This window comes from Lagopus muta, chromosome 4 (assembly GCF_023343835.1).
Source record: "Lagopus muta isolate bLagMut1 chromosome 4, bLagMut1 primary, whole genome shotgun sequence".
In the NCBI taxonomy this organism is placed as follows: domain Eukaryota; kingdom Metazoa; phylum Chordata; class Aves; order Galliformes; family Phasianidae; genus Lagopus; species Lagopus muta.
Genome location: NC_064436.1, coordinates 59,011,770 through 59,034,647, shown reverse-complemented (window position 1 = coordinate 59,034,647; position 22,878 = coordinate 59,011,770). Strand labels below are relative to the sequence as shown.

The following is a 22,878-nucleotide window of genomic DNA, read 5'->3' as shown; positions in this document are numbered from 1 at the left end:
AGGCAGCTATGGACAAAGTCTGTCCATTTACCTGGAGAGGAAAAAGTCTGCTGCGAGAGGCTTTTTCCTCTACAAGCGTACTCAAATATTCAAAGGTTGGTTTGAATGTCACAACTGTCTACCCAATGATTAGAGAAGGAAACTCTATGACTGTTAGGCCATTGCAGCAGATGGTGTCCTCCTCTTAGGTCTGTTTGCACTCCAGGGCATGGCCTTGCGGCTGAATAACCTTCCCTTATCCAATGATGTAGCATGGAACATCACTACTATGTACTTCTGTCAAGCTCTATGAGTAGAGATACAGCAATTCTCATATAATTCATGGGGATGGTTCAGGAGCAAGAAGGAGAAATAGCCATGACAGAAGACATGAATTAAAAACTGCAAGATTTTACTGCTATTTTAAAGGACAGTAGTTAAGAAGCAAGTGCAAACATCCTTCCCCCCAGAGCTATCAGGACCCCATCAGAAAGCTGAGATCAGTGAATATGCTTAAAGCAGTAAGAGTTTTGCTTCAGTTATTAAAGAAATTTCTCTCCCTTGATTCACTGTGGCAGCTGCAATCTAAGACAGATACTCCTTATAAGAGAGAAATAGAATTCAGAAAGTTGTCTCAATTTCTCCAAATGCAAGTGTATTTTATCTCTTTGTTATTAAGTGACCTTTGGAATAGCACTTCAGCTTTATCCCAAATTGACTGAGAGGCATAAAGTGTACAAGGCTAAAAGGAATCTCATGTAGGAAATGTGCAGTAATGAGATGTGCATCAAGTGCAGTAAGTTCCCCTTACCAAGAAACTGGTTATGTTAATTATGGTAAGTCTATCATTAATTCCCTCTTCAGACAGAAGAATGACCAGACATGGCATCTGAGGGATTTTCTTGCTTTGCACATTATCCCCAGTATCTGACATACCTGTATCAGTGCTCTTAACGCAGTCTGCAGCAAACAGTTTAGAAGGCCAAATTATCTCACAGAAATATTTACAAGTAGTATTTATTCTAAAATCTCTTCTTCCAGACCTGCAGTCCCTCTCCCACCTTTTACAGAAATATACTGATAAAAAAGGGCAGTTTGTTGCTGTTTTAAATATATCATTGTCACAGTATCAGGCCCCATCTGACTTCTAATTTGCCCATCACCAGCTGCTGTCCTCTCCTTGTGTAGCCAATACATCAACAAGCCACAGCAGGACCAGGATGCTGAAGGGGCATGGATCAGAGAGCATTTCTGGAATTTGAAATTCTCCTTTAATTTTTCCTCTGAATTTAAAATTTAAAATACTGGAAGGAAATGCACCATCATCTTTGGATAGCTGGAATAGGTCAACGAGCATACTGAAAACACAATAAGATATCAAGTCACATATAGGTGAGAGCGTAAACTATGCATAAACATGTGCAACAAAGTCAAAGCATCCAGAAACGTTGAAGTTCAAGCAGCTCCAGGACTTTGCACACCATGTGGGTTGACATCTCTGAGAACTGCAAGCTGGTCCGGCCTCCTGGTTTTGCTGGCTCTCAAATGAGGAGAATCAATTCCACCCATTCCTGAGCAACATATGCTGTGACCTAGAGTTTTCATCAGGCACCTTCCACACCCTTCTGTTCATTTTGGGAAGCAGCTGGTTTATCCTTCCTTGAACTGCAAACACCAAGCAACACAGAAGAACTTTGTTTGGTCAGTTGCCAAAATCGAGCCTGGGCCAGGGCAGCTGAAGCCATCTTTTGAGAGAGCATCTAGCAACAACGATGTACTCCTGCAGAGATACAGAGCATGAACTGTGATGTGGCTCTAAGTCCAGCTCAGAGCAGCCCAGCAGTCCTTTCCTCCAAAAAGTCTGCAAAAAATCTCAGTTGAGAAGAACATTAAATTCACTGCCAAGTTTTCAATACTTAAAGAAATTAACAACATAATCCACAAGGGTTGGGTAGCTGGAACAAAAACAAAACTAAAAAAAATGTGAATTCAGTACTATACCTGCTATAAGGGCTGAAAAACAGCATCTTCTCCACCAAAGCTTTTTGACTTGAGATGGGGGGGGAGATAAATGAATTTTTGTAATTCTGTAAGAAATATTTCTTACAGAAATAATTTAAAATTCTATTAAAAAGAATGGAGTCTTGTTTCTTAATAAAGAAACCTATGTAGTGTCAGTATGATGGACACAATGACCTCATTACAGAAAGGGAAAAAATATCACTCATGCACTGTAAATGAACAGGGTTGTGGCTCTAAGTCCAGCTCAGAGCATCTTACAGTGATAAGTATGTCAAGATATGCTCACAGATAAGTAGAAAACATAACTGTAACATCTGTGTCACTTTCAGCCCTGTCACTTCATGGGTGGCCAAAGATATCTACACTGACAGAGAGGAATGGGGAAGTAAGCCATGCTCATGGTGTCTCTGGAAGGAGATGGGAACAACACGGGGTTCCTCTGGGTAGTATGTCCTGGTGTTTACTAGTTGTTCCAAATCTGACAGTTCCTGCTAGACTGGCTTAGTTCTGATTTCAAATTCCTGCTGAGTATAAAAATAAATTCCACCAACCAATCTAACTTGATCCCTAACCAAGGTGAGATTAATTAATTATATGTAAATTAAGATAGATATACATCTGATGCAAGTTACCATATTTCTCTAAAAAACATCTGTGCTATCTCCTCTGGGGACTAGTTTGTAATAAATTATAATAGAGGAAACAGTAAAGCAGGAGTACCTCAGATAGAAGGACATGATGGCAAAGGAAAGAGGCAATGGAGCTCACCAGCTCACCAGCAAGGATCTGGGGAAGCTAACATTGCTATATGTGGCTCAGATCCCCAGTGTGGACCCAATAGGAGGACCCACACATGGCCATGGAGTCCCATCACCACCAGCAGCCTTTGCTGTTTTTCTTCACAATGAGTATCACCATTTTCACTGTTGTAGGAAATAACACCCAGTCTTATTTCTCCCACATCCTTTGGAGCAAGCACTGAGTTATTCTGAAAGGCCTTTCTCCATCTCTACATTCAATCCTGTATCAGAGGACAAATGAATTCTTGTTTTAACTTCATCTTACCTTTGATTTTTAGGTCCTCTTAGTTCATCAGCAGATGGAATTGAACTTTTATGAACTCAGAACTGTGAGAGAAGAGCAAATGATGTTTAAAAAGAGTGAGAATTTAAAGAGAATTTCTATTTTTTCTTCTGCCGTTTATCCCTTTCTACTCCCTGGGTGAACAGAATTTACCCAGCTATTTCACTTCTATAAGCAGTATTCATTGCTACATACTGCTATCTAGTGGTAAAACTGCAGATGTTCGGTAATGGAAATAAACTTGTTTTGCACACTAAATAGTTCTATAGAAACTGGGACCCTAAAAATATTCATTCCCTTTAAACAGCCAGCACATGTAAATATAACATATTTTGTAAAATAGACCAGTTTCAAATACTGCACGTCATACACTGTAAATTTTATTACCTATGAAGTTTTGTGGGTTTGTTTGTTTGTTTTTTTTTCTGAACCAATATGTATGATTACAGATGAAACAAAAGGCTGATTTGCAGAGATAAATGAACTTCATTTGGATGGCTGGCAAAGATTACATGGCAGAAAAGATATTACAGACCTCTCTTCATCTGAGTACTTTTCTTTCAAGGAACAGTGGCCTGCCTTTCCATTACAGCTACTATGGGTCATGATTCAAAGAAGCAGAATCACAGAAAGGCTGAGGTGGAAAGAAAGCCCTGCAAGTCATCTGTGAGGGCCATGAGGGTCACCCAGAGCAGATTGCTCAGGATCATTTCTTGACTTATGCATATCTGCAAGGATGAAGACTCCACAGCCTCTTCGGGCAGTGTATGACAGACCTCAGTCACCATCATAGTTGACAGGTTAATGCCAGACAAGATGGTTTCTGCTCTGTGGCTGCACAGCCAAACTACCACCCAGCCCTGCTGACCTCTAGTTCACAGAAAAAGAAAAAGAGTGATTTATGATCAGGAAGTCCTACAGTTTGAGATTCTCATATTTGTTCCACTGGAAAGAATAATGAATTTTCCTGTGGACAACTCATCCCACATACATAATCTGAAAAGCACCAAATGTAAACTGAGCTGAGTTAGTAGCCTTCATTTTTAAATCCTAACATCTTAAGTTGAATTGTATGTCAGAAAATTGGATCACTGTCCTTTCTCAAGCCTTAGTTCAGATTCCTGGTCTGTATTACTACTACAACAGCTGCTAATCATCAATGAGACATTATCCTGCAACTTGTTTTAATGCAGACTTCTGCTTTCATCTCAGATATTAAAGATACTGAAGGAGCCATTGTTTGCTGCAAAATTTTCTTTCATTCATTCTGTAATAGTACATGATATGGATATAATTTTTGCTTGGAAAAAGTTTATGAGCAGTTTATGAAGCAGCTAAATTTATGAAGCCTAATATTGTTCTATTAACTGTTGCTTTCTTTGAATGCTTCTGTAATACTGATTCCCTTCTCTCTTTGCCAGGTGCTTGTCATGATCCCATCATGATCTCTTCAAAATAAAGCATAATGGGAAAATGAATGGATAAAAATAAAAATTTAAAAAAAAAAAAATAGAAGAGCTGTGAAAGGAGAAATCTAAGATATTCTTGGTAGATTCACTGTGAAATCAAGCAGGATGCTTTCTTTTGCATTGCTTCAACACTTGGATAGGAAAATAGTTTGGAGATGTAGTATGTCTTAATCAGTCTGCTGACAATGTGTACCCGAAGATGAGCTATTCCAGGAGATTTAATTAAGCAGAATAAAGACATTTCAGGTCTAAGATCAGCATCTGCTTTGATAGCAAGCATCAGAACGATTGCTCTGGAGGCAAGTAAATCAACCCACTCTTCACTTGATGTCACAGCTATGTCAAGTGGAAATGGGAAAGAAGATCAGAGCAGAGCAGATTGGAAGAAAGAGTAAAAGTGAAAATCAGTTCTGGCATGGGAAAGCTCAGCTGTCTAAAGCATAAGAAAGATGTGTTAGAAATTGTCAGGCAGGAGTTAACAAAAAAGATTTACTGGAATGGATTATGCTTTAGGTCCTACCAAATTTATTAGGTAAAGGACCAGCTATTTCTTTCTTCTTCCTCCAGCTTTTAGCTTTCCAATTCATGCTGCAGTAGTCTTGGCAATATTATTTCAGACACTCTGTAATCAAGACTAGAGACAGCCTAGCCAATGAGCTGCTGATGCTGACTATGTGGTAATGAAACACAATTTACCATATGATTTTACCATTTTGTTTACCACACATCTGGAATGATCAGAGCCCCCTTTCTTCTTAGACTCAGCACAAATGGGAATGTGGGGGAAAGCACATTACATACATACCTTAGAGACCAAGCATCACCTTGGTCTCAGGCCTGACTATGGTCCACAGAAATAATACTATGAGAGTGTTAAAAGATCTTGGATTTCATTTTATGTCTTGTTTTTGGATGTAGCTTAATAGCACAGAGAAGGCAAGAAGTCAGACAATGAATGTCCTTTTTTCTCAGGACTTTTCTTTTTGTTCTCTTTTCATGATTTTGAGACATAAAATCAATTCTACAGTTAATTGCACTTCTTAGATCGAACGTTTACTTAAGACATTAGTGCAGAATTGTTCCTGATGAACTTTTCATTTCATTTTCATTATTGTTTTAGTGGTGTTTCCCCTTTATCAGACACCAGAAGCAGTATTTGAGGCCTAATGGAGCAGTTTCAATTAGGGCAAGAATTAAGAGGCTATAAATCAAGTAGATTATTGGAGTCATTTCATCTAAAAAGAACATGCATGAAGTCCTACTTCACTGCACATGGGCAAATGAGAGCTTGCTTTGCCACAGAATCCCAGGCCAGTAGCTCTGCCCCCATGTCTTCTGTGGAACTCACTAAGCCCTTTGGCCAACCTGTCCTGACAGGTACACAGGTGGGAACCAGACAGGAGAGCTTCTTCCCATCTTCTTCTCCGTTCATAGAATCACAGAATCATTAAGGTTGGAAAGACCACTAAGATCATCTAGTCCAATCATCATTCCACACCTGTGAGCACTCTAGACCACTACACTCAGTGCCTCATCCACACATAAGTTAAATACCTCTGGGGACAGCAACTCCATAAATACCTCTCCATTCCCAGCTCAGGAATGCCTTCTCCAGGTGGGTTCCCTTGAAGGCAGCCACAAGCTTTGTGTATGTGTGCACTTGTGTTGCCAGCAAAACCAAAGAATGAGAACTGAACATAGAATAGTATTAAATCATAGAGAGAGGATGCAGCGAAGCTGTAAAGACTACAGACCTTCTAGTATAGTGGAAGGGTTTTAAAACCTCTATCACTCAGACAAGAGTAGTACAAGGAGTACAAGTATCAAGTGCCAAAACCTTCTACACAGCACTACACACAAATTCAAAATGAAAAGATCATATAGTGCTGTTACTTTTTTTGCTGTGCTGTTATAGATATATGTCCTGCTGAACACTTATCCCTCTGAGTCATTAAGACAGGCAGACACATCATAACTCACCGATCTGTCACCCAGTCAGTGCACAAAGCAGAGGGGAAGGCAATGGTCACAAGCAGAACCGTGGCTGGAGCAGGCAGGGCAGCATGTGTTCCTCAGCACCCTAATAACAGCCATGTCCAGGCAGCTGGGAAAGCTGCCAGGGAGCAGGCTCAGGGTAATGCATCTGAGCAATGAATAAATGACATAAAACATATTAAGTACAGTAATTCATTTGAGTTTTGTCTGCAAGATGTTTCACAGCAGTGTCCAATATAAATGAATCAGTAACTGCTAGCGTGCCTTTCCCGGAGGAGCAGCTATTAAATCCACGCTGAGTCATTGTCTTGCTGTGGTTAAGATTAAATGGTTCAGTATTAAAGTACATAATGTTAAGAAATGATTTTACAGTGTTTGGCCCAAATTCTGCTCCCAACTACAGCAGTGCTACATCATACGGTGTGTGGTCACTCTGACACTGCACTAAAGTAAAAATCCAAGTTTTAAAGCTAGAGAGGAGCTCAAGTGTAACATTTCCACCCTTTCAAATGATAGCCAGTTGATCTCAAACCCCTAACTTCCTTGCTTCCTATGCTTCCCTGTCATGCACATTCTCAAATATAATTTCAGAGTAGACAGTTAAGAAGATAAATCTTTAGAAATAATGATGGAGAAAGCCACCCAGATTGCACTTCAGCATCCCATACTGGCCTGATTCCCTGTTGATGGATAGAAGAATCACAAGACTTTGGAAGAGATATTTGGGAAATATCTTGTGGGCAGTTTGTGGATTCATGTGGAACAACTCAGAAATCACTTGGACTTTGAAATGCAGAACAGAGGGTAATTTTGCCTCATTTGAACTGAAAGCTCTAAAAAACCTCAGGGATGCAAAACATCAGATCTGAAATAAAGCAAATTAGTGTATGAATATCAAAATTTGAAATATTTGAAATATGAGAATATGTCACAGGTTCACTTTCAAAATAGAGACCTACATCCTTGGAAGAAAATGTTCCATATTTTTGTTTGAATTATTTTATTTATCTGCAGTTAATGGATTTATGTTAATGTCTGCTACCTGATCATGCAGTTCTCAGAATCACAGAATCACAGAATTGCAGTCTTCCATACAGCTATGAGATTCTTCAACTAATATGCCAAAAACTACCTCTGTAGAAATGATTTGTTTGACTACTACGTTTTCCTGTTACCAATAATTTCCATTGTATGGATTAATTTTCAAAAGCAAAGTCCAAACATCATCTTATTTGTAAGGTTAATTTGGGACCAAAAAGAAATAGAAAGACACAAAAATATGATAAAATGATGAAATAAGTTATTTTGTTAATTTAAAAACACATCTGACCTCTAGTGGCTGCTTGTCAAACATGATGTTCTAATACTCCATGATACTGATGAAGCCTTTGTTCTGAACTCAAAGATTTTCTCCCCTTTCTCTAGGAAATATCTCTCTTTCTTTTCTCCTGCATTTTTCCTCCAGCTCCAAGCATTCTCTAGATGGCACAAAGAGTCTGGGGACAAAGGCAAAGATTATAAAGCTAAACATTTCAGTTGTTTTAGAGTAAATATTAATTGCAAGGTTACAAGTTTTAGAAGACAATTTCCACTTTTAGTGGGTTTTAAATAGAAATTTTTCTTGCTCAATTTTAGTTTAAAATCACATCTAAGATTGTGCAAACAAGGAGAATAAGCAACTTTCTCCCTCAATGGGAATTCCACTTTGCAAAGGCACAAAAAAAAAAAAACAGTTAAAATTGCATAGGCATCGTCAGGGAGCCAGGCATAGAGCGCATAATTCAGATGAATCTGGGAAGAAATTCTTAACTAGAGGGTGGGGAGGCACTGGCACAGGCTGCCCAGAGAAGCTGAGAATTCCTGGAGCCATTCAAGGCCAGGTTGGATGGGGCCCTGGGCAACCTGATCTGGTGGGTGGCAAACAGACGTGGAATAAGTTGGAACTGGGTGGTCTTTAAGGTCTCTTTCAACCCAAACCATTCTGTTATTCTGTGATTCCATTCTATGACCTATTTGAATCACAGAATCACAGAATTGTAGGGGTTGGAAGGGACCTCCAGAGATCATCTAGTCCAACCCCCCTGCCAAAGCAGGTTCCCTACAGCAGGTAGCACAGATAGGCGTCCAGGCAGGTCTTGAACATCTCCAGAGAAGGAGACTCCACCACCTCCCTGGGCAGCCTGTTCCAGTGCTCCGTCACCTCACTGTAAAGAAGTTCTTGCGCATGTTTGTGCGGAAATTCCTATGCTGCAGTTTCCAGCCGTTTCCCCTTGTCCTGTCTCCACTCACCACTGAAAATGAGATCCCTGGATAAACTGGTAGTTTCTCTAGATGAAAAGTCACCATTGTTGATGTCACACTTGAACTTACTAGACTGAGAACTACACATACCTTCACTACAGCCACACTTTCACCCAGGTAGGAAGAGGCCAAACTCTAGCTCACAGGTGGTTCAGAAGGAGATGCTGCACTGCCTCTGCCAGCGATCTGCTCCAAAGAAGCAGCTCAAAGACTGCCAATGATTTGGGTGGGCTTCAGAGCAAGCTTTAACTGAGAGCCTTGCAGGCTGTCAAGTGGCACCCTTTTATGCATATTGACATTTTTTAAAAGCCAAGACAACAGAAGTTTTTGAAATGGAGCCTAGATGTATAATATTTTTCTTGTAACTTGGTTTCAGAAATTGCACTGGGCCTGTAGAAACTTGCAAAATGCTGAAAACTTGTACTGACGTGTGTTTGAGAAGTTCCAAATCAAGTCACTGTAATACCGCATAAAAATAGCTAAAATGGAAAATCATCAACAGAAAAACTAGAGTACTAAATGATATATGTTATTATTCCCAGAGTGATTAACATTCTGCATTTTCCCAGCCTGTTGCAATTTATTAGTTCATGTTTTTCTGTATCAGTATCAAATATTATTTCATTATAAAAACTTGTGTGCTTGTTAACAAAAAAAATCCGAATTAACTGTCAACATATGTTACTTTCACTTTTTCAAATTAGAGTAAGCAAACTGGCTCTAATTAGTTTTCTGATTAATGAGTGGATGGTAAGCAAAAGAATTACATTAAGAACAATTTCCAGTTTACACTGGTTAGGAGGAGGTAAAAAAATAATTTTTCAACAGGGATCAAATAAATCTACAGAACCTCACTTTTTTACAACACTGTGAAAATATGCAAGGCATCACATTGTAAATTGCTGGTTAGGTCACTGGAGCAGGATGAATAAATACTGTTTGCCATATGAAATTGGCTAGTTAAATGAAGATCACAAAATTGTTTGTTGCTATATAAGGCTCATTTTTGCTATAAAAAGAGCAATTTTAATTTACAGGGGCTTAAGGCAATTTTCCATCTAATTTTATGTTTTATAATGTCTGCTAAAACACTGGTGCCTTATTAGTTTGTGTGGTCGAATATATATTGTTTCCAAATTTCAAGGCCATTGGTTTATCTTGACCAAAAGCAAACATGGTTAAATTTCTTCTTAAAAAGTAAGAATAAGCCATGCACATCACATCAAGGCAAACCTAAATCAACTGTATCATAGATCTATCTATACTTATGATTGATAGGAAGCGTAGTTTATTGGTGTATAAGAAATGGTAGGTTAACTTCACTGGTCAAAACTATAAACCTTCCCATTCCATCCTTTACTTGCAATCTCAACATTTAAAAATATAAAATATTAATTGAATACCCAAAACACTGAAATAACTGGATATCATAATCATCTGAGGTCTGTTTTCACCAGTGAAGGTGCTGGCAGCCAGGTAAAATGTAGCTTAAAGCACTTCTTCATCCTTCTGATCAGAGGCTGCAGCTTCCTAGCACCTTCCCTCTTGATGTCCTGATGTCTACTTGCAGGAGTCATTGCCCTATTTCCATCAGCCTGACCCTGAGCAGTACCAGACTCACTACTCAGAAAAATCAATCATCTGCTCCTTGGCTGTCAGACAGCCAAGGAGGACCATAAGAAAAGCATCAGCCCTCCAATGACAGGACAAATTACTGCCAACATCTATAGGGAAACTTGACCACATATAAATCTCATATCCTCCAAAAAGCATCTTTACTGACAAGTTTCCAGTGAGTCGAAATTACTTCTTCAATCACACAGAGACTCCAAAGCCAGGAAACTGTCTAAGCCATTTCTTTTTCTTCCCTGGCTCATCATAAGACAATGAGGAGAAGAAGCGAAATTGGGGTAGGCTGGGACTAATGACCGATCTACTTGTACAGTACAGCCCCAGTTTCTCATCTTTTCCATCTCCATCTCCTTGTTGTTCCCAAGGAAAACACCACAATCTAGCTGAAGCTCTGCAAAATCTAGCTGAAGATTTTGTTTAATATCTTTATTGATGGCCTAGATGAGGGGATAGAGTGTACCCTCAGAAGGTTTGCAGATGACACCAAGTTGGGAGGTGGTGTGGATCTGCCTGAGGGTAGGAAGGCCCTTCAGAGGGATTTAGATAAGCTGGATCGCTGGGCTGAGGTGAGTGGGATGATGTTCATGTTTTGCACTTTGGGTGCAAAAACCCCAAGCAGTGTTATAGGCTTGGGGATGAGTGGTTGATGATTATGAAGAGGAAAGGGACCTGGGGGTGTTGGTTGATGCTGAACATGAGCCAACAGTGTGCCGAGGTGGCCAAGAGGGCCAATGGCATCCTGGCCTGCATTAGAAATAGTGTGGCCAGCAGGAGCAGGGAGGTGATCATCCTCCTGTACTCAGCACTGGTGAGGCCGCACCTCGAGTATTGTGTTCAGTTTTGAGCCCCTCACTACAGGAAAGACATTGAGGCCCTGGAACGTTTCCAGAGAAGGGCAACGAAACTGGTGAGGGGTCTGGAGCACAAGTCTTATGAAGAGAGTCTTCTCTCGTGTAACAAGTGGTAGAACTAAATGGAATAGCCTCAAGCTGTGCCAGGGGAGATTTAGGCTGGACATTAGGAAATATTACTTTTCTGAAAGAGTGGTCAAGCACTGGAATGGGCTGCCCAGGGAGGTGGTGGAGCCACTGACCCTGGAGGTGTTCAAAGAACGTTTGGATTTTGTGTTGAGAGACATGTTTTAGTGAGTACTGTTGGTGACCGGTGGATGGTTGGACTGGATGATCTTGTAGGTCTTTTCCAACCTTGGTGATTCTGTGATTCTGTGATTCTGTGATTCTGAGAGGCTGAGGGAGCTGGAATTGTTTAGTCTGGAGAAAAGGAGGCTCAGGGGAGACCTCATTGCACTGTACAACCTCCTAAAGGGAGGTTGTGGTGAAGAGGGGTTTGGCCTCTTCTCCCAGGCAACGAACAGAACCTGGGGAAATGGCCTCAAGTTGTACCAGGGGAGGTTTAGGTTGGACATGAGGAAAACTTTTTCTCTCAGAGTGGTCAGGCACTGGAATGGCTGCCCAGGGAGGTGGTGGAGTCGCCGTCCCTGGCAGTGTTCAAGAGGCGTCTGGAAGTTGAGCTGCGTGATATGGTTTAGTGCTTGTGGTAACAGTGGTAATGAGAAGACAGTTGGACTAGATGATCTTATAGGTTGTTTCCTTGTGTTTCTATGATTCCATGATTCTATGAACCATGCTGCAGACACATGGCATGAATACAAAGCAAGGCTGATGTAAGAGATATTTCCTCCAAAGACTTGCTCTGCTGATGTGTTTCTGCTGTTTGTGTTGTATCCTCTCAACTCCAGAGAGGGGGTGAGGGATACGTAAACTTCTGATCTTCCTTTCTACACTCATTAAACTTTCTTCCTCCTTTCCTTTTTTATTTTAGATATGCACTAGCCGATTCTGACTTTTCAAGTTTATTTTCAGGTCACGTGTATGTTGAAGAAACATTTTTTTCAAGTATGAAATGGTGAAGGAAAAAATTTGAAAGCAGTCAGCACAGCAGGCCTGTATGCAGTTGTTAGCTCTGCAATAAACTTGTGGAGATGCATAAATGAGAGACTTTCATCCTGTTGCAAAATAAAAATATTTGTTATTTTCCATCTAAATGAAGAGATCTTTCTGTACAAAACTGGGTAGCAGCCATGAGAGGTGATAGTTTCGTTCATCATCCCTGGAGGTTTTCAAGAAATGGGTAGATGTGGCACTGAGGGACATAGTTAAGAGATCATGGTGGGAATGGGCTGACGGTAGGACTGGATGATTGTAGTGATCTTTTCCAATCTTAATGGTTCTGTGATACTATTACAAGAGCCACAGTGTTGTCTTCTTCCATTCTTTGCATGTCTGAACAGATTCTGAAGTAGAGAGAGAACTGCTTCCCAACCCAGCAGCCCTGTTTTGTTAAACATTATTGTATACTGGTCCATCATAAAGGAAAGTTTTCACTAGAAGTTTTGCGGATGAGTCTGCCTTGTCTTTGTGTCACTTTGGACACCAGTACCACCAAAAAGTTGGAATTGGAAACTGTTCTCGCATGAGAAACTCCGAGTCAGATTTGAAAAGAGAAGCAATGGCAAGATGATAACTAGATGAAGATGGACAACAAGAGATGTCCAAGCATGGTCCAGGGATAATACAGATCAGTGCATGGGCAGCTAAAAAACTATGGGAATATGAATGCCAGTGCAACACTTTTAGCAGTAAGTGAAAGAACTGGGACTTCCAGAAACAAAGAAATTACTGCATCTTTCTTATCGCTTCTTTTATGGCAGTGTGGACTGCTGGTAGCTAGTCAAGGAGAAATGCAAAGCTTTGTGCCCAGACTGGAGACATTCCCACCTCTTTCCTGCAAGAAGACCGCTACAGCACTGGCTGCACAGTGTGTACAGTAATGGGATGCGCATTGTTCCTCCTCAACAAGGCAGCATCAGGTAGATATCCTTTACAAATAAAAAATAGTGATGTGATTGTCCAAAAAAACAGCTTTATAAGATGTTCCAAATAATTATCTCTTCTTTCCATTATAAAATAATAATTATAATAATAATTATTATTATATAAACAGAATAAAACACTTTAATTTTTATGCTAAGATTTGTGGTCACAAAGACTAATGATAAAGGAAAGGGTTTATTCTGCAAAAAAATTCTTGGAGCAGCATGTAAACAGACCTTCTTGTGGTATTAATATCACTCCATTTGTGCTGAAACTATACAAACAGAGACATATAAAAATGTGCTCCTAAAGACGTAGGCTGCCAATAAACATTTTTACTATTTTTAATATATACTGTTTGCAGCTTTGCCCCCTTGCAGAAAAAGTTATCCCAGAATGCAAGCTAAGTTATTCTGAGGTTACTGGAGCTATCAAGCATTTAAAGATCATTTTTGTTCCTCTGAACTTTGGAAAGATTTGACTTGACAGTTTGCAAAGCTTCATTTCATGAGCTGGTGACAAAAGCATGGAATTGGTAGCTTCAATTGATGGCAGACAGTATTGTTTAGTGCCTCAAAGGATTTAAGCTGACATCATGATTTCACTGTACGTGTCCTCACTGCAGATACCAGGTGTATGTTGCTGCAAATGCTAGGTATATTACTGCTCTCCAGTTAGATATTTTGATATCTCAGAATTTAAAAAGTCAGCATTCCATAGATTTAATGTGCCTTGCTACATCAAGATACCAACCAGTATTTCGTGAAGATGAAAATACAGCTTCGGGCTTCCTTTGACTTAGACTACTACTAAGTTAATGGAAACTACAAATTCTTACCATGCTGAACAATTAGTGGTAAAACTTCTGTCCTAGAATCTACATAGTGTCTGCTTAATTTAGTACCTGATTTTCCTACTGCTTAAAGTGATGTTCATTTTTTAAAAATATAAATTGTGTCTCAACAAATTTATCTTATAAACTGTAAGTTATTTTGAAATACTAAACCCATAATTTTTAAAGTGTTTCTTAAACCTTTGGAGCTCAAATTCCATAAATTGTTCCATATTCACCAGAAGGAGAAATAAGACAGCTGAAATCTATGAATACATGAGGTGGGGAATTCAAAGGAAAAAAAGTTGTGACAAAAGCAAGGAAGCTGACAGCACACTGTGCCTCAGGGACAGCTGAAACTAGTTCTGAGCTATTATCTTTGTAGTTAAGAGAACAGAAAAAGTTAGAGAGTATTTTACAAGGCCATGGACAACATGATGCATTATTTTCAACTATTTGGTTTGACATGTCTTTGACTGCACTTTTAGACTAATACATAAGCAATTGCAGTTGTATGGAGGCATGGATATTGTATTCTATCACTTCTATCACTTCTTCATTTTACAGGGATGTTAATTAAAGCAATTTTTATAGTATCTGTTCTAGCACTAGTTTCTTGCAAAGGAAACCACTTTCTATTTGGGAATTCCACTGGTTTTAAGCAGCACTCAAAGTGCTGTTTTAGCTCTTAGTTGACTGACTTAGATCTTATAATTTTGGGACATAAGCCCATAAAACTTCATGTCTTGGCAAGCCTCTGTTCTTCTTTCATTCCCCTTCTCTTTGAGACAAAAACAAAACAGGAATATTTGCAATTATAATATTGCAAATCACTATTTACTTGTTATATGTTTTCAGCTTTCAAGCTGGAACCAAGGAGGGTGGATTGAAACTTGTCAGCTCACTAACAAGGCAGCTTAGCCCTGGGGAGCAGAGAAATCTGGGCAAACAGGTTCAACTGCAAAAGAAGGCTGCTGTAATTGAAGCCTTGGTTCTGGGGATGTGGTGACCCAGGGGTGGGAGCATTAAGATGCTGGCACTTCTCAGCTCTGATGGGCAATACTGGGGTGCTGTGAGGTCCAGTGAGTTCTGTGCATGCCTTCTGGAGTGCAGTCATGAGCAGATCCTGCTCAGCCTTTACATCAAGTCATAGTGCTGGAGGTTTGTAACTATGTGCAATATTTTTCTCAAACCACTGCAAGTTTTATGCATGCACACAGGATAAAAAATGGTAGAAAAGAGAAGATAATTATACATGACAGAAAGAGGCAAAAAAGAGGAAGACAAAGCTCAAATGCTGGCAAATGTCACTATGAAACAAAGATCAGTGGTGATGAAGGTCACTGAAGTTGGTTGGCAATTAGCCTTTGGCTGTGTGAAGAAAAGACTTTTGACTAGTTAGACAGTGCATTATTCTGCAGAGGTTAGTGTTATATACACGCACAAAATCCTCCTATGCCACCCAGCTTGCAAGCATAAAGTCAAGAATAAAATGATACTTTTTGCCAATTGGCTATATAATTTTCAATGGCCAAATGCCAACTGGCCTCTAATTGTTATTGCAGTGAAACTGGAAATAAAGCTCTTGGTATGAATACTTCAACTGTTTGTTATATTCTCCCTTGAAATTCTTCAGGAAGTGCCACAAAGCTCTGCTCATGTCCACAGCTCCCGGCACAGAAGAACTAAAGGGGGTCTATAAGAAAGAAGAGGTCAGATTCTTTGACAGGGTCTGTTGTAATAGGACAAGGGGAAATGGTTTCAAATTAAAAAAGGAAAGGAGGAAAACTTTTTTACAATCAGAGTGATAAGGTACTCGAACAGGTTGTCCAGAGTTGGTGGATACTTCATTCCTGAAGACATTCAAGGTCAGGCTGGAAGAGGCTCTGAGCACCTGATCTAGCTGTAGGTGTCCTTGTTCATTGCAGGGGAGTTGGACTAGATGACCTTCAAGATCCTCTCAAACTCAAATTATTCTATCATTCTGTGAAATATAACTGAGTGCCTAATTGATGTGTAGTATGGCAAATCTTGCAGAAGTTTTTTGCAGCTAAGGCTAGCCAACTGCCAAGAACTTCCTTGATTTAGCCATTTTGCGTGCTTAGTTGACTAAAGCAAATATGTGAGGGGAGGGAGCTGTTGAAGTGTGCAAATGTTTTTAGTCACACCTATTCGCTGTTATTTATAGGAGAAGATCCAGAGTCAAGAAACAGCTCTTTGTTTGATATTTGTGTCCCTGCCAGCTTGGTGGAATCCATGACAGGTAGGGCCAGACACTGCCATCAGTCAAGTACATAATGGCTATTTCCACAGATAGCTGAACAGACACTGTTGCAAGAAATTCAGCCATATCCATAAGCAACTCTGTGTGTGGCTGATTGATCCATGGGTTTTAATTACAGAACTGAAAGCAGATTTGTGCAACATAGTTTTGTCTACATTAGTACTGTAGGGCCCAAATATGGATTAGCTGTGTCAATATTAGCTGCCCTTGTGCCCACAAAACCTCTAGGGTGGGCACAAAGAAATGGAGCAGCCGTACGTCCTGAGAAGTTCCCTTGTTCTGTGTAGAATTTTTGCCTAGATTAAAAAAGATGAATTTGTTCACATGCCTGCAATGCCTGAACATCACTGAGCACTGTCAGTACAGCAGTTGCTGTTGAGGCGCTGCTGTTCTGTTGAGAGGCCACTGGGCAGAGGAGTCATGCAGCAAATATGCACTGGGGTGTTCTACCAATGCACTTAAATCAACACAAAGCTGTAGCATGCGTGGAGAGAGCATTTCGTCCTTCAAAGTGTGTAATGTTTCAAGGCAGGAGCACTTTTGTCCTTCTCATCAGAGCTATGGAAAAGATAAGGCATCAAAGGACAAGTAATTTCAGCTCCCCCGTGAGCCAGCATAAAAGCACCAAGCAAATACACATCCTTCTCAGACTTCTAGCTGCTAATGGTCTTTTCCCTTGGATGTCACCACTTGCATTGGAAAGAAAAGGAAGATAAGTGAACTTGTGAACTGGAGCTGGGGACAGTACGCTAGAGGTGAGCCATCAGCCCATCAGCAGTGGAATGGGGAACCTAAAGAAAGAAACAAGTCAACAAATTGAAATAAAATCCAGTACACTCACCAGGAAAGGGAAGCTGTAGTGAAAAGCTCCTGTGATTGCTTACAATGAATCAGATTTATGTGAAGCTCCTCAGAAAAACTAGGCCTCTGACTTTAATGGTCTATTTAACTATTAACTATTTATTCCACATATGCTAATGCTTCTTATTGTTTTCACAAATACAGACTGAAGTCATATGTCACAATTATACGAAACCTTTCTTAAAGTTGATAAAAAGTCATACTTCAGAATATCTATCTAGCATGTGGGTGGATAAATATTTTACCTACAGTGCAATATCATTAGTTCAACCCTGCACATTCATACTTGGTATAGGGAATGAGGAACTGGATCCAACAGCACTAATCACCTGGTAAACACAATAAGACACAGTCCTTTCCCAAGGCAAATCTGAGACTCTAATCAGCAAACACTTATGCAAGTATCTCTGCATGCAATAATTGCCCTACTGCATGGAAGAGAATGTTTCATGGTAGGTAAATAGTCTGTAGATGCTTGCAAGATCAAAGCCTTACTTAGGGCAATTCCCAGCTTCTGGAAGGCAACAAAAGATATAGGGAAACTAAGACTGAACACAACAATGAAGGAAACATAATGTGACACTTTAACAGAATAAACTATGCTGAAGTAGAAGTGTCATTGCTCTAAAAATTGTTTATCTGACCTACCTACTGTAGTAGATGTCTACCACCATCTGTTAGTCTTAAATCAAAACAAAAATATAAAGGGGAATATTTTTACAAATGATAAGAAGAAAACAAACAAACAAACAAACAAAAGAAAATGGTTATGCATAAGGAAAAGACAAAAATTTATTTCATTCTTGAGAAATTACTGAAGGGGCAATTGGTGCTGTCTGTGTTACTGTAATTAGAAAAAACTAAAAAATGCTGTAGATGCTGACCACATTCAAATCTTACAGAACAGAACAACAGCCTCTGCTGCCATCCCCAGCTCTCCACCCAATCTTCAAGGCTCCCAGACCACACTGCCCCAGGGAAACCCTGGGAGATTTTCCTCACAGTGAGAAAAAAATGCTTCCCAGAACACAGCAACCGCTATATGTAGAATATTCAATACAATTTTATCTTAAATCATGGTTTATTCTGAACTATTATTGGGTTACTTTGTGCCCCCAGCTACTCTCCTTCAATCCCTGTGCTGAGAAACTGGTAATTTAGGCTGTATTTGTCAACCTCAGGCAGTCAAATATTCTGAGGTCAAGAAAAAATTGAGAGGTCAACCTAATCTGTGACTTAAAAATAAATATGTTGGGAGTTTTCAGCTGGCCTTTGGACTTCTGCAACTTCAAGGAACGTATTTATAGGGCTATCTTAGTGAATAGCATGACTCTGAGTTAACCACTTAAAATCATAATCTGTAGTGCTGCTTATATCACATTCAGATTTTAGTAACTAAAAAAAATATCCAATATCATCACTGTCAGAAGCACTGTTTAAATCATATGGCAGAATTATCTTTCCTAGATAGTTGTCTAAAGTATCTGTATGCAGGAGTAGAGAATTCATAGAGCTTTCGTTATGGCCACAGAAATGTGTCAACTGCAGATCTTCTTAGAAGCATCCACTCATATGGGAATTTACAAGAATTATTTTTCTTCTGCCAATATTGCTGGAAACCAAAATTCTTAAGAGTGAAAAACAAATAAGCAGAGCAGAACAAATGTGGGATTACAGATCCAAATAATTGCAACAGCTTCTTGCAAGATTCATTCGGCTATGGATCTGATAATAAAACCTTGACTGAAAATGCCTCGCCCTTATGTTACATATTAATAATTCTGAATAGTTTTACAAAGACTGCTATATAAAGGCTTCATTTCTGGTTTCCTTTCTACATTACATATGTGGTGAGTCAAATAAAAAACACGGTAAAGTGAGGTACATTAAAGCCAGTATTTCTACAGCAGAATATTAATTGCCCAGAAAGAAGTATATTCAGGTCAGCACAGAGTGAAGAGACTTGACTAGTTTAACAGTTATTTAATTTTGCTACTAGGTCTCATTGCTGATGCAAGTTTAAAATTATCCACCATTATTTTTGCTTGTTCACAGGGCATTTGCCAGCAAGAATGCATGCTTTTATTATACAATGTTAGGGCACACTCCAAACCAGATTTCAGTAGGGAGGAAGCAGAGGAGGGTTTCCAGGGTTAAATCCTTTGGAAAAAAAATAAGTGTTAGAGCCACTGCTTAGAACTACATTTCTCTAAGTTATTTCTTTATTTTTAGCCAGTGTTGTCTTATTTAATAACTCAAGAGTAGAAGACTGTGGGCCTTGTAGGTTCAGGAAAGAATTCCAACTTTCTGACGACAAAAAAATGAAGGGTCACCTCGAGGAGAGATATTTGGGTTGTGCATGAATATGCTGAGAATTCCTGCAGTATCACAGGGGTGCTTTGGCCAGATTTCCCGAGAGCTGTGAATAGGTTTTATGTAGGGCACATTACATCACAGCCACCTTTGGGAAGTGGTTTAAAGCAGAGCCATGTGCTCTCAGAGCCTGGACACTGACATGGGGATTTGTGACAGGACAAGAGAGAATTATTTCAAACTGAAAGAGTGGAGATTTAAATTGGATATAAGGGAGATGTTTTTTAAATAAGGTTGGTGAGGTATTGGCTCAGATTGCCTGGAGAGATGGTGGAAACATTCAAAGTCAAGTTGGACTGGGCTCTGAGCAACCTGATCTAGGTATAGGTATCTCTGTTCACTGCAAGGATGTTGGACTAGATGACCTTTAAAGGTCTCCTCCAACTCTATTCTATGAGTCCATGAAATGTTGTATAAATGTAGAGTTTTGGCCTTCCTTTCTTAATGACATGTATGCATGTGGCATCAGGAGCTGTGATCTGTGTATGCTATGACACAGCTTAGCTTTCCTTCCTGGGTACCTATATAGAACTGAATGTATCTTGCCATCTCATTGGAGTAATCATAAAGCCATAGAATCAGTCCTGAATCATAAAATCACAGAGTGGCTTGAGCTGGAAGATGCCTTGAAGATCATCCAGTTCCAATCCCCCTTCTGCAGGCAGGGTTGCCACCCATTAGATTAATTTGCCCAAAGCTCCATGCAGTCTGGGCTTGGATGCCATGCTTGTGTAGAGACAAGTGACTAATGATTTTTCTTTCCTTATGAAATACCATCTTACAACTGCTTTTAAAGTCTGAAAAGCAAAAATGAGACCTACATTGCACAGTTAATCTTGTGCATGTTTTTCTAAGGCTTCTGATCTTATAAGTGTATTCAAAGAAGTATCTGGATTTTCAAAATTTCATGGCAATCACATTTTACTGTTTCCAGACATAGTGTGCAATTTTGAAATATAGGGTTTTTTTTCACAAATTTCATTTCCTACAGAAAAGCTGCCTTGGGTCTTCAGTATTTTTTTGCAGATAATGACAATAGTTCCTGCAGAATACTTCCATGATAGTTCCTTGTGATATTCTTTTTCACACTAAATCTTCTTGGTGTACTACTTTCCTGCAGTGAGTAATTAGAACTTGGCTTGGGAACGTGTCAGGAAATAAGTCAGTTGAGAAAAAAGACCATTCCAAATCCCTTAAAACAAATACTCAGCAACCTAGACTCCTGCATGAGACAAACCTGGGTTTTCTGCAGAGTGGTTTGTGTGTCTTACCTGTGCCATCCTCTGCAGCTCAGGAAGAACCTCTGGGCTTTGCTTGTTATGGTGCTCTGTGAGAAAGGATCACAGTGACAAAACTGCATTCACATATTCTGAGACGCATTATGGAAGATGAAGTCAAAGGATTTCCTGTATGGAGAGGATAAGGGGAGAGATAATAAATTGCAACTCCTGGATGGCCTGAAGTATTTCTCATTTTATTTATAATATTTTTCCTTGTACTGCTTGTTGAGAAAAAAATACACTTTTCTGAGTAGAAGTTAATTTTTTTCTATTTTTTTTAACATCACATAAAGTTAGTACTAGTACAGCTAGCATCACTGTTCTGAAAAACCAACCAAAACCACCTGACAATATCAAATGAAAGATAATGGAAAGCTGCACCACATCTGACACAATGGAAGGTATTATTGTGCTTTCAGCTTAGAGGAGATCTGAGTGAAGAATTCACTAAAAAATGAGAGAAAATGAAATACACAGAAATATGCTGAAATGAGACATTTCAAAGGAGGTGCCAGAAGGGAAATGCCAAGGGAGATGTTTTTTGCCATACCATGAAACGAGATATAGAAAAATGAGCCATGACTGATGAGGGCAGCCTACATTCAGTGGTCAGTTATCTGTCTGGTCACATGTTTCTGGTGTAACTTGTAGAACTAGATACTTTAAAGATTTCAGTATTTGATGCTTAATACTTTTTCAAGGACTTTTAATTTTCCTCCTCCTTTTTAAAGATCCTCATAATTTTTCATTGGACTGGGATGAAGGGAGATAAGGAAATTCATTTTTAAATCTCAGTGAGAATGTGAGGGGATTAAGAAGGTCTTTCACCTCCTCTTTGCCCACTTTGGCTAGCAGAACTGTTCCTCTTGTAATCTCCAGTGATTACAAACACACCCAGTATTTCTCAGATCATCTGACACATTCATTAGGAAATCAAAGGTCTTTTCTTGTTAAAATGACGTCTTTGTATTAAATACTAAAAAAGAAGCACTTTGTAACATATCATTATGAGATTCCAAGTTCCTGAAACATCTAAATAAGTTCTGCCTTTTCCACAATAAAACTTTTCACGTATTTTAAATTCATTTGAAGTTTTGTGACTTTTTCTTTTTTGCACATGTATGTGCGCATGTATGTGAGTGTGTGTGTAATGTGATACACGGTGCCAGATTATTTCTTTTTTTGACCAACTTTATCAGATATCTCTTGTTTTTGCTTCCTCACAAGATACCAAGTCAATGTAGCTGGACATATTTTGTCCATTGTGCACAGACCACAGAAAGATTTTCAGGTTTCTTCTTTTTGTATGGAACTATATTGGTGATTTGGTTTTAGCCATTAACATCTCCAAGATATACAGGCTTACAAACACATCACAAATACAGCAGCCAAATCCAGATATTCACAAGTTACTGAGGAAGCACAATTCACAGCTCAGTATGCATTTATATTGGCCTTGCTTCGCTTCTCCAAGTGTAATGGGATGCATTTGTCTTGGATAGTCTTGAGTTTAGACACACGCTTTCAGAAGATGTTAAATAAAACAGAAAAATATAGACAACATTCATTCAATACAGTATATTATCAAACACTGTTGAGCTACAGCAGCCCCCATGATGATTTTCAACTTGTTACTCCATCTTCACTCAGTCACACTGAATTGTGACTCTGTCCATAGACTTCAACATGCCCTGACCTCACATAGTGACTTACAGTAGGACTAGATAGCATGATTTTAATGTTGCTAGCACATAATGTGTCAAGTGCTGCTTCAACTGTCAAGCCTGAGCAGATTTTTTGCTTCTTAATGCATCACCTTGTTCTGTGGGACCCCAGTCCCAAGGTATAGCTCTTTAATTTTACCACAGTACAA

General features: G+C 39.4%; 1 long non-coding RNA gene across 1 annotated transcript; it reads right to left on the bottom strand.

The window, feature by feature from the left end:
- Positions 1 to 1,014: 1,014 nt before the first annotated feature.
- Positions 1,015 to 6,629, bottom strand: LOC125692265 (uncharacterized). Its single transcript, XR_007376555.1, has 3 exons — positions 6,534 to 6,629; positions 3,067 to 3,128; positions 1,015 to 1,759 (listed from the first exon to the last, which is right to left on the bottom strand). It is a non-coding gene; the product is annotated as an uncharacterized LOC125692265 (long non-coding RNA).
- Positions 6,630 to 22,878: the final 16,249 nt, after the last annotated feature.